We start from the raw sequence: 15644 nt of genomic DNA, 5'->3' as shown, positions 1-15644 counted from the left end.
GCTGGTTTCTTTTTGCTTGATTCTTTTTGGCGCAAAAGTTCTCTTTTTCTTTTTTGTTTGGTAACTCTGAGTTCTTTTCCGGATCGCAATTTTTACATTACTGTTGATCACCAAGTCTTCTTTAATATTTAAAGCCTCTACGATCTTGAAATAATTTGGATTTAATATTTTGTTAGTCGGTTGCTGCAAATCATAGAGAAAAATGGGAACATTTATTCCTGTTGCTGTTCCATCAACAATGAAATTTTCATTTTCGTCTATATCAACTTTTTTCGATTCTTTAATGAGGTTAACTATTTTTTCTGTCCTGGTAAATTTCGCTGGCAATAGCATGCTGAGATTTCGAAGAATTGTGTCCGCATGTAATTTTGACAACTCAGTAGGATCAGCTGCTTCCCTTGTATCCAAATTTTCTTGGTTCTCTTTGTCAATGCTTTCATTTGGTCGCATACGGTTCAAAAAGGAAAATTGAGCCCCTGTATGCTGAACTCTGGGATCATTTAGAATTTGTGAGGAATATGGTTGCTCCTTCATAAACTGATTTTTGGGAATCAAAATAAATTCTTCAGCAGTTGACATCGCTTAACTCAAATGGATGAAACAAAATTTAATAATGAGTTGAATCAGTTCGAAACCGGTTTTTGTTAGTAAAAGTGCTCGTCGTTTATCCGTTAATGAATTTTTCTTGAACGCCTTCAAATATGTGTCTGTACTTTTCTCAGTCTCTTTCTTTCACTCTAAAATAGCCCAGTAAAACATTAAGAAGACATTCACACAAAACCAGTATGACATCACTATCACAAATACGCAAATATTTCCTTGACTGTCTTGGCTGCAAATGCACCATTTGCTTCAGTATAGATAATTTTTTCTCTTTCATTGGTTAGAGGAGTTGTTTCTGCTTTATCAGATGGAAGATAGAAAACTGTCAGACCTAGCTCAGTAATATTTGAACACTATCGTAAAAAATCAGAAGTTTTTTGGGTCAAGATCAATAAGCAAATGCCCAAACGGTTCTTTCGTTGCCATTTGATAGCAATGTTTTAAAAATTTAACAAGGTTCAACTGTTTGCCTAAAAATTCGAATTTTTGAATGTCGCGAGCTGATTTGAACAAAATGATGTGTGTTGTATTCAAGTCTATTGTACGAGACCACTTGCTCTGTTGATAAAAGTTGTGCTTTATATTAATAACATTAATGTTTTTGTGACGCCCTGCAGTGGCCAATTTAACAAATTCTTTGTCATTGTAAATTTCTTCGCATGAGTCGTCTATTATCAGAAGACAGTTTGCAAGGCTATTCAAAAATGTCAAATTGGCGTACTTTTTAAGCGTAACATCAAGTGTTTTCTCCATTTTGATGTATATCTTTTGCATTTCTCTATATAGAAATATAACGTTAAATTTTGGGTAAAAAGTGTTTCCACTCAGCATTTTGAAAATTAACTCTGTTTTGCCACAACCTGAAGACCCTACAACGGCCATGAAGACCCTATCTTGCGTAGATATAATCTTATTATTCAGTTCTTGGATTTGGTAAAATGTATCCAACTAAACTTGACAATATTGATATCCAAACTGATGTTTCTTCACAATTTGGTTTTAAAACGGTTAATTTAACAATGCAAAGTGAAATTAGCAGTAATATAACAAACATTTGAACGAAAAAAACAACTTCTGACCGTGGCAACGTTGTTTGATTACAAAATTTCCATGAAGATTTGCTTCTACTTTCTTTTTCGAAAAAAACTTTCTTCAACAGCGTCAACTTGATCAACTGTTACTCCCTCCATCTTGAGACAAAATAAATTTTTTAAAAAAATGTATTGAGAAAAAAATCACTCTACATGAAACAATTCATAGCAATTGAACTCAGTTAGAAAGTCTTTCATATGAACCATAAAGGACTCAGAGTCTCTCAGTTTTGTCATAATGAACAATTTTGTGCACCCTTTCTTCCTTCACCAAGTGTTGAATCTCTTTTGGCAGTAAAGGATCGTTCTTGTCAATTTCTTCACCAACCGGATGCTTCGACATCAGTAAGAGTCTCGGAGGACAGACTCTGGGTTGAGTTTTTGACATTTTGCTTTCTCCACTGACGAAAAGGTTCAATATAATATACTGAATGAGTAAATGAGCGAATTTCGTCCTCAGTCAGCAAAAATTTAACTTTTCTCTGTAAAAACTGGTTTCCGGTTTTTATGGTTTCGTCTGGAAATTGAAAGACTCAGATTCCCGTCCTCCGTAATCAAGGCGCAGATTGTTGAACTCGGTGACAAGGGTGCTTCCACTTTCGTCAATTGCTCTCTCATTTGTTAACCAGTTGAAATAGAAAATGGCTTTCTTTTGCACAATGTTCGTTGAAAATGTTTTTGACCTTTGAATGATTTTGACAGTTTTGTGTAAAATAGTTCACAGATATCGAAGGACAGGAGAGTGAATTCAGATCAATAATAGAGCACTCAAGCAATTCTGACAAAAATTTTACTTTTTCCTCTCCCTTAGCGTAGAATATTGCACCAGGATTCCGCAAGCGAACGCTTTGAATTATTTGTGTAAGATAAATATAGGGATTATTTCCTGTGTCCCACTCAATGCCGTGCAAATTTCTACTCAACCAACTGAAGGATTGCTTTTGTTGTTGTTAACTCACACTGGTGGTAAAAATGACACACAGTCGATGTAGTCTTCAGTACAAATTCCAAACTCTTTAACAATAATTTTTTTCTGTGACGAAATCCTTCAACGTCTAACACAACCGTTTCGCTGCTCAGCATTCCAATAAGTGAAAAATTGACGAATGAAAAATCTTTATATATAAGCAAAATAATATTCCCGACGAATGCCCGCTAATTGCTGCTTTTCCACAGAAGCATATAAGAATAACCAGGTCCTTGGTTATATACTTCGTATATGAAACCGCCTGCGTCGTGTAAAATAGCGTGCAAACGTAAAATTTTGGTACTTTTAGATACTTGTCGAGAGATGAATTGTCAATGCCAATTAGACCTCCATATGGACGCAACTTTACAGCAATATCATGATCAAAGCAGTCCAACTCACTAAAGTATTCACTTGGTGCCAGGAAATAGTTCAATCTTACTCATTTTTCAGTTTAACATGTGGAAATGGATAAGTGTTTCTCGTGAATGTTTTCCAAACAGTTTCTACAAACAACTGGTTGATCAAAACGCATGCCAAGTTTTTTTTTCACTTACCAAACTGCAACCCTACAAAATTTTTGATGCTTTTCTCTGAAGAGTCTAAACCATTTATTATTAACAATCTTTAAACAACGAGTGAATAAGATTTTGTCATTCTAATAATGGCGACAGACTAACTTATCGAGTTTCTATTTTTATGATTTTAACCACTTAGAACCAATAACCGCAATGCTAACTGCATGTTGTTTTTGTTTGTTCACGAGTTCTCCCATTAGTTATGATAAGACATAGAACAACGAATTCGTACACTGTCTGTAGTCACTCTCATATCGCCTTACTAGACATAAGGTTAAACTTCAAAATTTGCTGTTTACTGATTGGCTAAGATAAAAACCAAATATATCCAACTATTATGCTCTACTTGACAAGTATTGTTTTGAGTTGTTCTTAGAAACAAAACGTCTAAACAAGTAGGAAAAACAATCCAACACTTGTAATCATTTCTTTCAATTCTTGCATACTGCTTGCTTGCTCACAAAATCCAAATCTTTGCTCCACAACAAATTTAAATTGTTTGCAAAATCTGTTCAGTCTTTCCTCATTTCTTTTTCTCTTTCTTTACTATTGCTAACAGTCTAATTATTCTCAAAACGTGACTTCCAAAGACTAATATAGCACAGTTGATATAGATTGATGCTCAATTCTTAAGTTTTAGAACAAATTGTTTTAGCTTTTGGTTATATAGAAAATCTGACCAAAAGTTTTCACGACCTGATAAACTACCAAAAGAATTCATTAACCGCAACATTGTCTTCAAAGTTTGAACATGTCTCCGGTTGCAATTTTTTTGAAAGAAGAGGCCAATCCTGATTTGAGAACAATAGCATATGAAACTTAAAAAAAGCGAAAGTCGTTATTGTTAAAGAAGAGTTGCGGGACAAGGAGTGGATTACAATTAACCACATGGCACTACCAATTGTGGTTTTTGACTATATCCAATCATTCAGATTTGAAAAGCCGCTGAAATGATCACAGTACACGATCGATCATGTTACCGGCTACGTAAGAGAATTTGTGATCAATCCAGAGACGATAGATGAAAATGTTAGGAAAATTCTTTGACTATGATATCAAAGAGATTCCTCTATACGAAAATCAGGAGGGCTATTGGCGGGACCTAGAAATTATCGATAGTTTTTGGCGGATTCCAACCAGCCGCGAAAGTCCGGACATTACAACTCGGTCAAATTATCCACTACCAGACTCAACGCCAGCGCCCTCAGCTACCGAGGTAGCGGAAGTTTCCATAAATGCCAGCAGCAGTCTTGAGACGCCACCAATGAGCCTTTGCTTTGCTCCAAAGAAACGAAAACTTGATATCAACTTCTAGAACTCAATTAAAGACATTGTTTCTTTTGTTTCTGAGATCTTCTAGTGTGAAAACTATTTTGTTAGTATCGTTTGTTCCGTGTTATATAGCCTAACATTTCTTTCCATTTTTGTCTTAAGACACATTGTTCCACTTGAAATTAAATTTTTGCTTTCACTGCACTTTTAATTTAACACAGTAAACAGTATACACATTCTATTGAGCATGCGATAGCGTGATACAAATCAAAGTAATCTTGAGACGACGACATACTACTTTCTTTTTAAACACAAACTCAAGCTTGTGACCACACCTTGTCTTTGATAAAAAAAAACAACACGTATTCAAACATAAACAAGACGGTAATAAAGCCTAAACTCGACTGACCAATCAAAGAACTTGGGACGGTCACACTGAATTGCTTATGGTTATAAAAGAGACCACACCTTGTCTTTGATAATAAATCAGAACGTGTTCAAACATGTGCAAGACGGTAATAAAGCTTAAACTCGACTTACCAATCAGAGAAGCTGAGACGACTACACTGAATTGCTTATGGAAATGAAAGACACATGTTGGCCCATGTAGTAAACATAATAATTCCTAAAACTCGGCCAACAAATCACAAACGCCGAGACCAAAACTTGCGAAACAAAAAATCAAAAACATATTTTGTCATATGCACAAGTTTAAAATTAATCTTCAGTCTGCTTTCAAAAAATCAGAGGTCGGCCAAACAAGTCCAGATTGGATAAAAATAGATGAAAATTATAGACATACAGCTATAGTTATTGTAAGTGCTATGAAACTATCAGGAGAACAAGAACAGAACAAGAAAACTGTTTATTAAAGCAAAGAAAAAAAACAAACTTCACAAAAAATGAGAAGTTAGTTTTCTTAAGAATATAAAGGAAATAGACTGCTCATTCTATCATTTTGCCTAAGTTACGCAGTGAGGTTCAGTCGGACATCAGTTTTCCCGTTAAAATTTTGTCAATTTTTATAAATTTCCCCAAGTTTTACACTGTATTACGTGATCACATTTGCATTATCCCTCAAACACCTTGTGTTACATAATTTACCGGTCTGCACTAGCTGTCATTCACAATGCAAAACAATTTGTGCATAATGGAATTGATTTTTGTTGAAGTATTTTGCATAAAATTGTCGAAAAACAACAATTTTTACTCTAAAAATACACATTTTTTTCCTCGATTTCTAACTCTCCCATCATTTAAACGTGGTAGATGAATTGCTTTACCGCACACTTTCAAACACTTTCTCAGTACTTTTTCGGAACATTTCACATAGTTTTGAGCATTTATTTTGTCCTTTTCATACGTATATTTCTTCCTTATTCTCTGCAAAGTTGCTTCTTTTCACCTGAAGCTGCAAATTTCATACCAGACACAATAATTCTCAATTTGGAGCCCTGACACTTGGTTTTCTTGGTTTTATTGGTTTTCCAATCTGCCCACACTCCCGAATCTGGGATAACATAAGGTCAATAAAACTATAAAATTAAAACCAGATGTTGGATCAAAACCACCGAAATTGGACTCATTTTGCTTTAAATGTTGATATATTACATAAAACTTTAAACACAGACCACAAGAAATTGCAAAATTTTCACAAGTTTTTCAATAATTCCAGAAAACTGTGAAATTTTAACAAGTTTTTATCCACCGCACAAAATAGTTGGAAATATCGTAAGTTTTTGCCCACCGGACAAATTTGACGAAAATTTCACAAGTTTTTCTTACCGCACGAAATTGACAAAAATTTTACAAGTTTTTGTCCCCACAAATTTGAGAAAATTTTACAAGTTTTTGTCCCTCTGGCAAAATTGAGAGACACAATTTTTCGACCTCAAAAATGTACCTCACGGATCGTCACGGGGAGGACGTCCCCCCCCCGTGACAAAGCGTGAACTTGGTCTTACTACAAGCGTCTTTTTTTGCTTTAAATCGTTTTTCGAATCAGTGTTTGCAATTGGCTGTGGATTAGATGTTGAAGGAGCTTTCTTTACGTTTGACTTTTTGATAGCTAGTGGGCGTTTTGTGAACTGTTTTCTCGTTTTCAACTGTTGTGGTAATTTTACGCGGTTATATTTCCATTTCGAGGCCGGAGTATTTTGTTTTTCAGTTGAAGCTTTCTCATATTTTCGTCAAATTGACTTAACAGAAATATGGTCAAAGAGCGTACTGATTTATAATTTTTCCCCCATTCCTATTGTTTTAGCAGCTTGTTTCACTAATATGATTACCCGTACCTAACTTTCAGAGTAATTCAGTACTGAATCAGGAAGATTTTCAGAAACAATTCAGTACTGATTCAGAGTCTGATCATGTCACATTTGGCTCTGAAATTCTCTGATTCAGACTCTGATTCAGACTCTGAATCAGACTCTGAATTTTTCTGATTCAGACTCTGAATCAGACTCTGAATCAGACTCTGATTTTTCTCTGAATTAGGGTAAATTCATAACTAAGTTCGTGAGCCAAGCCAGGTTTTACCGTTGCTTTTGCTCTCAGGTCCTTAAAAATACAAATTCATACAATACCTGTAGAAATTGATGAAATCTATATAGGTTGTCGGAAAATTTCTCAAGTCAAGTTAAAGACTGACTTTTTGAGATTTTCCAGTATGTTCTGTGTGGTTTAAACCCTCCTCCTTTTTCATTCCGGGCTGGGGACCGGCAGTGGCGGAGTTACTGAAATAAACTCTAGGAAAACTGGTATAGCATGGTAAAAATAACCAAGCTTGAACAATTTTCCAAAACAAAATAAACAAAATAATGACAACTTCTTTTCAAATAAACACATTCTGACTAAATCTTTTGCAGATTCACAGTTCACATAACTCATACAACTGGTTCTAAACCAAAAATGCCGGAAAATTGCAATATTTCACAATACCGATAAAACCTATTTTTAGAAATGATTATAGAGAAAACTGCAACTTCTTTAAATAACGACAACTTTTTTTCAAATAATCACATTCTGGGCATTTCTTTCGCAGTTTCACAGTTCACATAGCGCATACAACTGGTTCTAAACCAAAAATGCCGGAAAATTGCAATATTTCACAATACCAATAAAACCTATTTTAAAACTGATGATAGAGAAAATTGCAAACTCTCTAAATAATGCCAACTTTTTTTCAAATAATCATATTCTGACCAAATCTTTTGCAGATTCACAGTTAACATAGCCCATACAACTGGATCTAAACCAAAAATGCCGGAAAATTGCGATATTTCACAATACCAATAAAGCCTTATTTTAAAAATGATCATAGAGAAATTGCAAATTCTCTAATTAATGACAACTTTTTTTCAAATGATCAGATTCTGAGCAAATCTTTTGCAGATTCACAGTTCACATAGGCCATACATCTGGTTCTAAACCAAAAATGCCGGAAAACTGCAATATTTCACAATCCAATAAAACCTATTTTTAAAAACGATTATAGAGAAAATGCAACTTCTTCAAATAATGACAACTTTTTTTTCAAATAAACCTATTCTGTCCATTTCTTTCGCACATTCACAGTTCACATAGCCCATACAACTAGTTCTAAACCAAAAATGCCGGAAAACTGCAATATTTCACAATCCAATAAAACCTATTTTTTAAAACGATTATAGAGAAAATGCAACTTCTTTAAATAATGTTAACTTTTTTTCAAATAAACACATTCTGACCAAATCTTTTGCAGATTCACAGTCCACATAGCCCATACAACTAGTTCTAAACCAAAAATGCAGGAAAAAAGCAATATTTTAAAAGCTTAAACTCGACTTACCAATCAGAGAAGCTGAGACGACTACACTGAATTGCTTATGGAAATGAAAGACACATGTTGGCCCATGTAGTAAACATAATAATTCCTAAAACTCGGCCAACAAATCACAAACGCCGAGACCAAAACTTGCGAAACAAAAAATCAAAAACATATTTTGTCATATGCACAAGTTTAAAATTAATCTTCAGTCTGCTTTCAAAAAATCAGAGGTCGGCCAAACAAGTCCAGATTGGATAAAAATAGATGAAAATTATAGACATACAGCTATAGTTATTGTAAGTGCTATGAAACTATCAGGAGAACAAGAACAGAACAAGAAAACTGTTTATTAAAGCAAAGAAAAAAAACAAACTTCACAAAAAATGAGAAGTTAGTTTTCTTAAGAATATAAAGGAAATAGACTGCTCATTCTATCATTTTGCCTAAGTTACGCAGTGAGGTTCAGTCGGACATCAGTTTTCCCGTTAAAATTTTGTCAATTTTTATAAATTTCCCCAAGTTTTACACTGTATTACGTGATCACATTTGCATTATCCCTCAAACACCTTGTGTTACATAATTTACCGGTCTGCACTAGCTGTCATTCACAATGCAAAACAATTTGTGCATAATGGAATTGATTTTTGTTGAAGTATTTTGCATAAAATTGTCGAAAAACAACAATTTTTACTCTAAAAATACACATTTTTTTCCTCGATTTCTAACTCTCCCATCATTTAAACGTGGTAGATGAATTGCTTTACCGCACACTTTCAAACACTTTCTCAGTACTTTTTCGGAACATTTCACATAGTTTTGAGCATTTATTTTGTCCTTTTCATACGTATATTTCTTCCTTATTCTCTGCAAAGTTGCTTCTTTTCACCTGAAGCTGCAAATTTCATACCAGACACAATAATTCTCAATTTGGAGCCCTGACACTTGGTTTTCTTGGTTTTATTGGTTTTCCAATCTGCCCACACTCCCGAATCTGGGATAACATAAGGTCAATAAAACTATAAAATTAAAACCAGATGTTGGATCAAAACCACCGAAATTGGACTCATTTTGCTTTAAATGTTGATATATTACATAAAACTTTAAACACAGACCACAAGAAATTGCAAAATTTTCACAAGTTTTTCAATAATTCCAGAAAACTGTGAAATTTTAACAAGTTTTTATCCACCGCACAAAATAGTTGGAAATATCGTAAGTTTTTGCCCACCGGACAAATTTGACGAAAATTTCACAAGTTTTTCTTACCGCACGAAATTGACAAAAATTTTACAAGTTTTTGTCCCCACAAATTTGAGAAAATTTTACAAGTTTTTGTCCCTCTGGCAAAATTGAGAGACACAATTTTTCGACCTCAAAAATGTACCTCACGGATCGTCACGGGGAGGACGTCCCCCCCCCCGTGACAAAGCGTGAACTTGGTCTTACTACAAGCGTCTTTTTTTGCTTTAAATCGTTTTTCGAATCAGTGTTTGCAATTGGCTGTGGATTAGATGTTGAAGGAGCTTTCTTTACGTTTGACTTTTTGATAGCTAGTGGGCGTTTTGTGAACTGTTTTCTCGTTTTCAACTGTTGTGGTAATTTTACGCGGTTATATTTCCATTTCGAGGCCGGAGTATTTTGTTTTTCAGTTGAAGCTTTCTCATATTTTCGTCAAATTGACTTAACAGAAATATGGTCAAAGAGCGTACTGATTTATAATTTTTCCCCCATTCCTATTGTTTTAGCAGCTTGTTTCACTAATATGATTACCCGTACCTAACTTTCAGAGTAATTCAGTACTGAATCAGGAAGATTTTCAGAAACAATTCAGTACTGATTCAGAGTCTGATCATGTCACATTTGGCTCTGAAATTCTCTGATTCAGACTCTGATTCAGACTCTGAATCAGACTCTGAATTTTTCTGATTCAGACTCTGAATCAGACTCTGAATCAGACTCTGATTTTTCTCTGAATTAGGGTAAATTCATAACTAAGTTCGTGAGCCAAGCCAGGTTTTACCGTTGCTTTTGCTCTCAGGTCCTTAAAAATACAAATTCATACAATACCTGTAGAAATTGATGAAATCTATATAGGTTGTCGGAAAATTTCTCAAGTCAAGTTAAAGACTGACTTTTTGAGATTTTCCAGTATGTTCTGTGTGGTTTAAACCCTCCTCCTTTTTCATTCCGGGCTGGGGACCGGCAGTGGCGGAGTTACTGAAATAAACTCTAGGAAAACTGGTATAGCATGGTAAAAATAACCAAGCTTGAACAATTTTCCAAAACAAAATAAACAAAATAATGACAACTTCTTTTCAAATAAACACATTCTGACTAAATCTTTTGCAGATTCACAGTTCACATAACTCATACAACTGGTTCTAAACCAAAAATGCCGGAAAATTGCAATATTTCACAATACCGATAAAACCTATTTTTAAAAATGATTATAGAGAAAACTGCAACTTCTTTAAATAACGACAACTTTTTTTCAAATAATCACATTCTGGGCATTTCTTTCGCAGTTTCACAGTTCACATAGCGCATACAACTGGTTCTAAACCAAAAATGCCGGAAAATTGCAATATTTCACAATACCAATAAAACCTATTTTAAAACTGATGATAGAGAAAATTGCAAACTCTCTAAATAATGCCAACTTTTTTTCAAATAATCATATTCTGACCAAATCTTTTGCAGATTCACAGTTAACATAGCCCATACAACTGGATCTAAACCAAAAATGCCGGAAAATTGCGATATTTCACAATACCAATAAAGCCTTATTTTAAAAATGATCATAGAGAAATTGCAAATTCTCTAATTAATGACAACTTTTTTTCAAATGATCAGATTCTGAGCAAATCTTTTGCAGATTCACAGTTCACATAGGCCATACATCTGGTTCTAAACCAAAAATGCCGGAAAACTGCAATATTTCACAATCCAATAAAACCTATTTTTAAAAACGATTATAGAGAAAATTGCAACTTCTTTAAATAATGACAACTTTTTTTCAAATAAACTTATTCTGTCCATTTCTTTCGCAGATTCACAGTTCACATAGTCGATACAAATAGTTCTAAGCCAAAAAAATTCCGAAAACTGCAATATTTCACAATACAATAAAACCTATTTTAAAACTGATTATAATTATAGAGAAAATTGCAACTTCTTTAAATAATGACAACTATTTTTTCAAATAAACTTATTCTGTCCATTTCTTTTGCAGATTCACAGTTCACATAGTCCATACAAATGGTTCTAAGCCAAAAAAGTCCGAAAACTGCAATATTTCACAATACAATAAAACCTATTTTAAAACTGATTATAATTATAGAGAAAATTGCAGCTTCTTTAAATAATGACAACTTTTTTTTTCAAATAAACTTATTCTGTCCATTTCGTTTGCAGATTCACAGTTCACATAGTCGATACAAATGGTTCTAAGCAAAAAAAGTCCGAAAACTGCAATATTTCACAATACAATAAAACCTATTTTAAAACTGATTATAATTATAGAGAAAATTGCAACTTCTTTAAATAATGAGAACTATTTTTTAAATATTCAAATTCTGACCAAATCTTTTAAAGATTCACAGTCCACATAGCCTATACAACTAGTTCTAAATCAAAAATGCTGGAAAAAAGCAATATTTCACAATACCACTAAAGCCTTATTTTAAAACTGATTATAGAGAAAATTGCAACTTCTTTAAATAATGACAACTTTTTTTCAAATAAACACATTCTGACCAAATCTTTTGCAGATTCACAGTTCACATAGCCCATACAATAGTTCTTAACCAAAACTGCTGGAAAAAAGCAATATTTCACAATACCACTAAAGCCTTATTTTAAAACTGATTATAGAGAAAATTGCAACTTCTTTAAATAATGACAACTTTTTTTCAAATAAACACATTCTGACCAAATCTTTTGCAGATTCACAGTTCACATAGCCCATACAACTAGTTCTTAACCAAAACTGCTGGAAAAAAGCAATATTTCACAATACTAATAAAACCTATTTTAAAACTGATTATAGAGAAAATGGCAACTTCTTTAAATAATGTTAACTTTTTTTCAAATAAACACATTTTGACCAAATCTTTTGCAGATTCACAGTTCACATAGCCCATACAACTAGTTCTTAAACAAAACTGCTGGAAAAAAGCAATATTTCACAATACTAATAAAACCTATTTTAAAACTGATTATAGAGAAAATGGCAACTTCTTTAAATAATGTTAACTTTTTTTCAAATAAACACATTCTGACCAAATCTTTTGCAGATTCACAGTCCACATAGCCCATACAACTAGTTCTAAACCAAAAATGCAGGAAAAAAGCAATATTTCACAATACCAATAAAACCTATTTTAAAACTGATTATAGAGAAAATTGCAACTTCTTTAAATAATGACAACTTTTTTTCAAATAAACACATTCTGACCACATTTTTTGCAGATTCACAGTCAACATAGCCCATACAACTAGTTCTAAACCAAAAATGCTAGAAAAAAGCAATATTTCACAATACCAATAAAACCTATTTTAAAACTGATTATAGAGAAAATTGCACCTTCTTTAAATAATGACAACTTTTTTTCAAATAAACACATTCTGACCAAATCTTTTGCAGATTCACAGTTCACCTAGCCCATACAACTAGTTCTTAACCAGAACTGCAGGAAAAAAGCAATATTTCACAATACCACTAAAGCCTTATTTTAAAACTGATTATAGAGAAAATTGCACCTTCTTTAAATAATGACAACTTTTTTTTAAAATTTTCAAATTCTGACCACATTTTTTGCAGATTCACAGTCCACATAGCCCATACAACTAGTTCTAAACCAAAAATGCTGGAAAAAAGCAATATTTCACAATACCAATAAAACCTATTTTAAAACTGATTATAGAGAAAATTGCAACTTCTTTAAATAATGACAACTTTTTTTTCAAATAAACACATTCTGACCACATTTTTTGCAGATTCACAGTCCACATAGCCCATACAACTAGTTCTAAACCAAAAATGCTAGAAAAAAGCAATATTTCACAATACCAATAAAACCTATTTTAATACTGATTATAGAGAAAATTGCACCTTCTTTAAATAATGACGACAACTTTTTTTCAAATAAACACATTCTGACCAAATCTTTTGCAGATTCACAGTTCACCTAGCCCATACAACTAGTTCTTAACCAAAACTGCAGGAAAAAAGCAATATTTCACAATACCACTAAAGCCTTATTTTAAAACTGATTATAGAGAAAATTGCACCTTCTTTAAATAATGACAACTTTTTTTTAAAATTTTCAAATTCTGACCACATTTTTTGCAGATTCACAGTCCACATAGCCCATACAACTAGTTCTAAACCAAAAATGCTAGAAAAAGCAATATTTCACAATACCAATAAAACCTATTTTAAAACTGATTATAGAGAAAATTGCAACTTCTTTAAATAATGACAACTTTTTTTCAAATAAACACATTCTGACCACACTTTTTGCAGATTTACAGTCCACATAGCCCATTAAACTAGTTCTAAACCAAAAATTCTGGAAAAAAGCAATATTTCACAATACCAATAAAACCTATTTTAAAACTGATTATAATTATAGAGAAAATTGCAACTTCTTTAAATAATGACAACTTTTTCTCAAATAATCATATTCTGACCACACTTTTTGCAGATTCACAGTCCACATAGCCCATTAAACTAGTTCTAAACCAAAAATTCTGGAAAAAAGCAATATTTCACAATACCAATAAAACCTATTTTAAAACTGATTATAATTATAGAGAAAATTGTAACTTCTCTAAATAATGACAACTTTTTTTTGCAAATAATCATATTCTGGCCAAATCTTTCGCAGATTCAGAGTTCACATAGCCCATACAACTGGTTACATAGCCCATACAAACCAAAAATGCCGGAAAACTGCAATATTTCACAGTACCAATAAAACCTTTTTTTAAAAATGATTATAGACAAAATGCAGTTCCTCTAAAAAATGACAACTTTTTTCAAATAAACGTATTCTGGGCATTTCTTTTGCAGATTCACAGTTCAAATAGCCCATACAACTGGTTCTAAACCAAAAATGACGGAAAACCGCAATATTTCACAGTACCATAAAACCTATTTTGAAAACGATTATAATTATAGAGAAAATTGCAACTTCTTTAAATAATGACAACTTTTTTTTCAAATAAACGTATTCTGGCCATTTCTTTTGCAGATTCACAGTTCACATAGTCCATACAACTGGTTTTAAACCAAAAATGCCGGAAAACTGCAACATTTCACAATACCACTAAAGCCTTATTTTAAAAGTGATTATAGAGAAAATTGCAACTTCTTTAAAAAATGACAACTTTTTTTCAAATAAACTTATTCGGTCCATTTTTTTGAACATTCACAGTTCACATAGCCCATACAACTAGTTCTGAACCAAAAATGCCGGAAAACTGCAATATTTCACAATCCAATAAAACCTATTTTTAAAAACGATTATAGAGAAAATGCAGCTTCTTTAAATAATGACAATTTTTTTTTCAAATAATCAAATTCTAATCAAATCTTTTGCAGATTCACAGTTCAAATAGCCAATAAAACTCGTTTGAAACCAAAAAAAGTCGGAAAAATACAATATTTCACAAGACCACTAAAAGCTATCTTAAAACTGATTAAAGAGAAAATTGCAACTTCTTTAAATAATGACAACTTTTTTTCAAATAAACGTATTCTGTCCATTTCTTTTGCAGATTCACAGTTCGCATAGCCCTTACAACTGTTTCTAAACCAAAAATGTCCGAAAACTGCAATATTTCACAGTACCAATAAAACCTATTTTTAAAAATGATTATAGACAAAATGCAACTTCTCTAAATAATGACAACTTTTTTTCAAATAAACTTATTATGTCCATTTCTCTTGCAGATTCACAGTTCAAATAGCCCATACAACTAGTTCTAAACCAAAAATGCCGGAAAACTGCAATATTTCACAATCCAATAAAACCTATTTTTAAAAACGATTATAGAGAAAATTGCAACTTCTCTAAATAATGCCAACTTTTTTTCAAATAATCATATTCTGGCCAAATCTTTTGCAGATTCACAGTCTACATATCCCATACAACTGGTTCTAAACCAAAAATGCCGGGAAAAAACAATATTTCACATTATCAATAAAACCTATTTTAAAACTGATTATAGAGAAAATTGCAACTTCTCTAAATATTGACAACTATTTTTCAAATAAACTTATTCTGTCCCTTTCTCATGCAGATTCACAGTTCACATAG

At 32.6% G+C, this 15644-nt stretch overlaps 2 protein-coding genes across 3 annotated transcripts in view; one reads left to right on the top strand and one right to left on the bottom strand.

Moving 5' to 3' along the window:
- The window catches only part of LOC142349625 (uncharacterized), a 343675-nt gene that overhangs the window by 150403 nt on the left and 177628 nt on the right, over nucleotides 1-15644 (bottom strand). The window lies entirely within an intron of this gene.
- The window catches only part of LOC142349778 (UDP-N-acetylglucosamine transferase subunit ALG14-like), a 163451-nt gene that overhangs the window by 9404 nt on the left and 138403 nt on the right, over nucleotides 1-15644 (top strand). The window lies entirely within an intron of this gene.

The sequence above is a fragment of the Convolutriloba macropyga genome, chromosome 11 (genome assembly GCF_964194025.1).
Source record: "Convolutriloba macropyga chromosome 11, txConMacr16.3, whole genome shotgun sequence".
In the NCBI taxonomy this organism is placed as follows: Eukaryota; Metazoa; Xenacoelomorpha; order Acoela; family Convolutidae; genus Convolutriloba; species Convolutriloba macropyga.
This window is presented reverse-complemented; position numbering and strand designations above follow the sequence as displayed.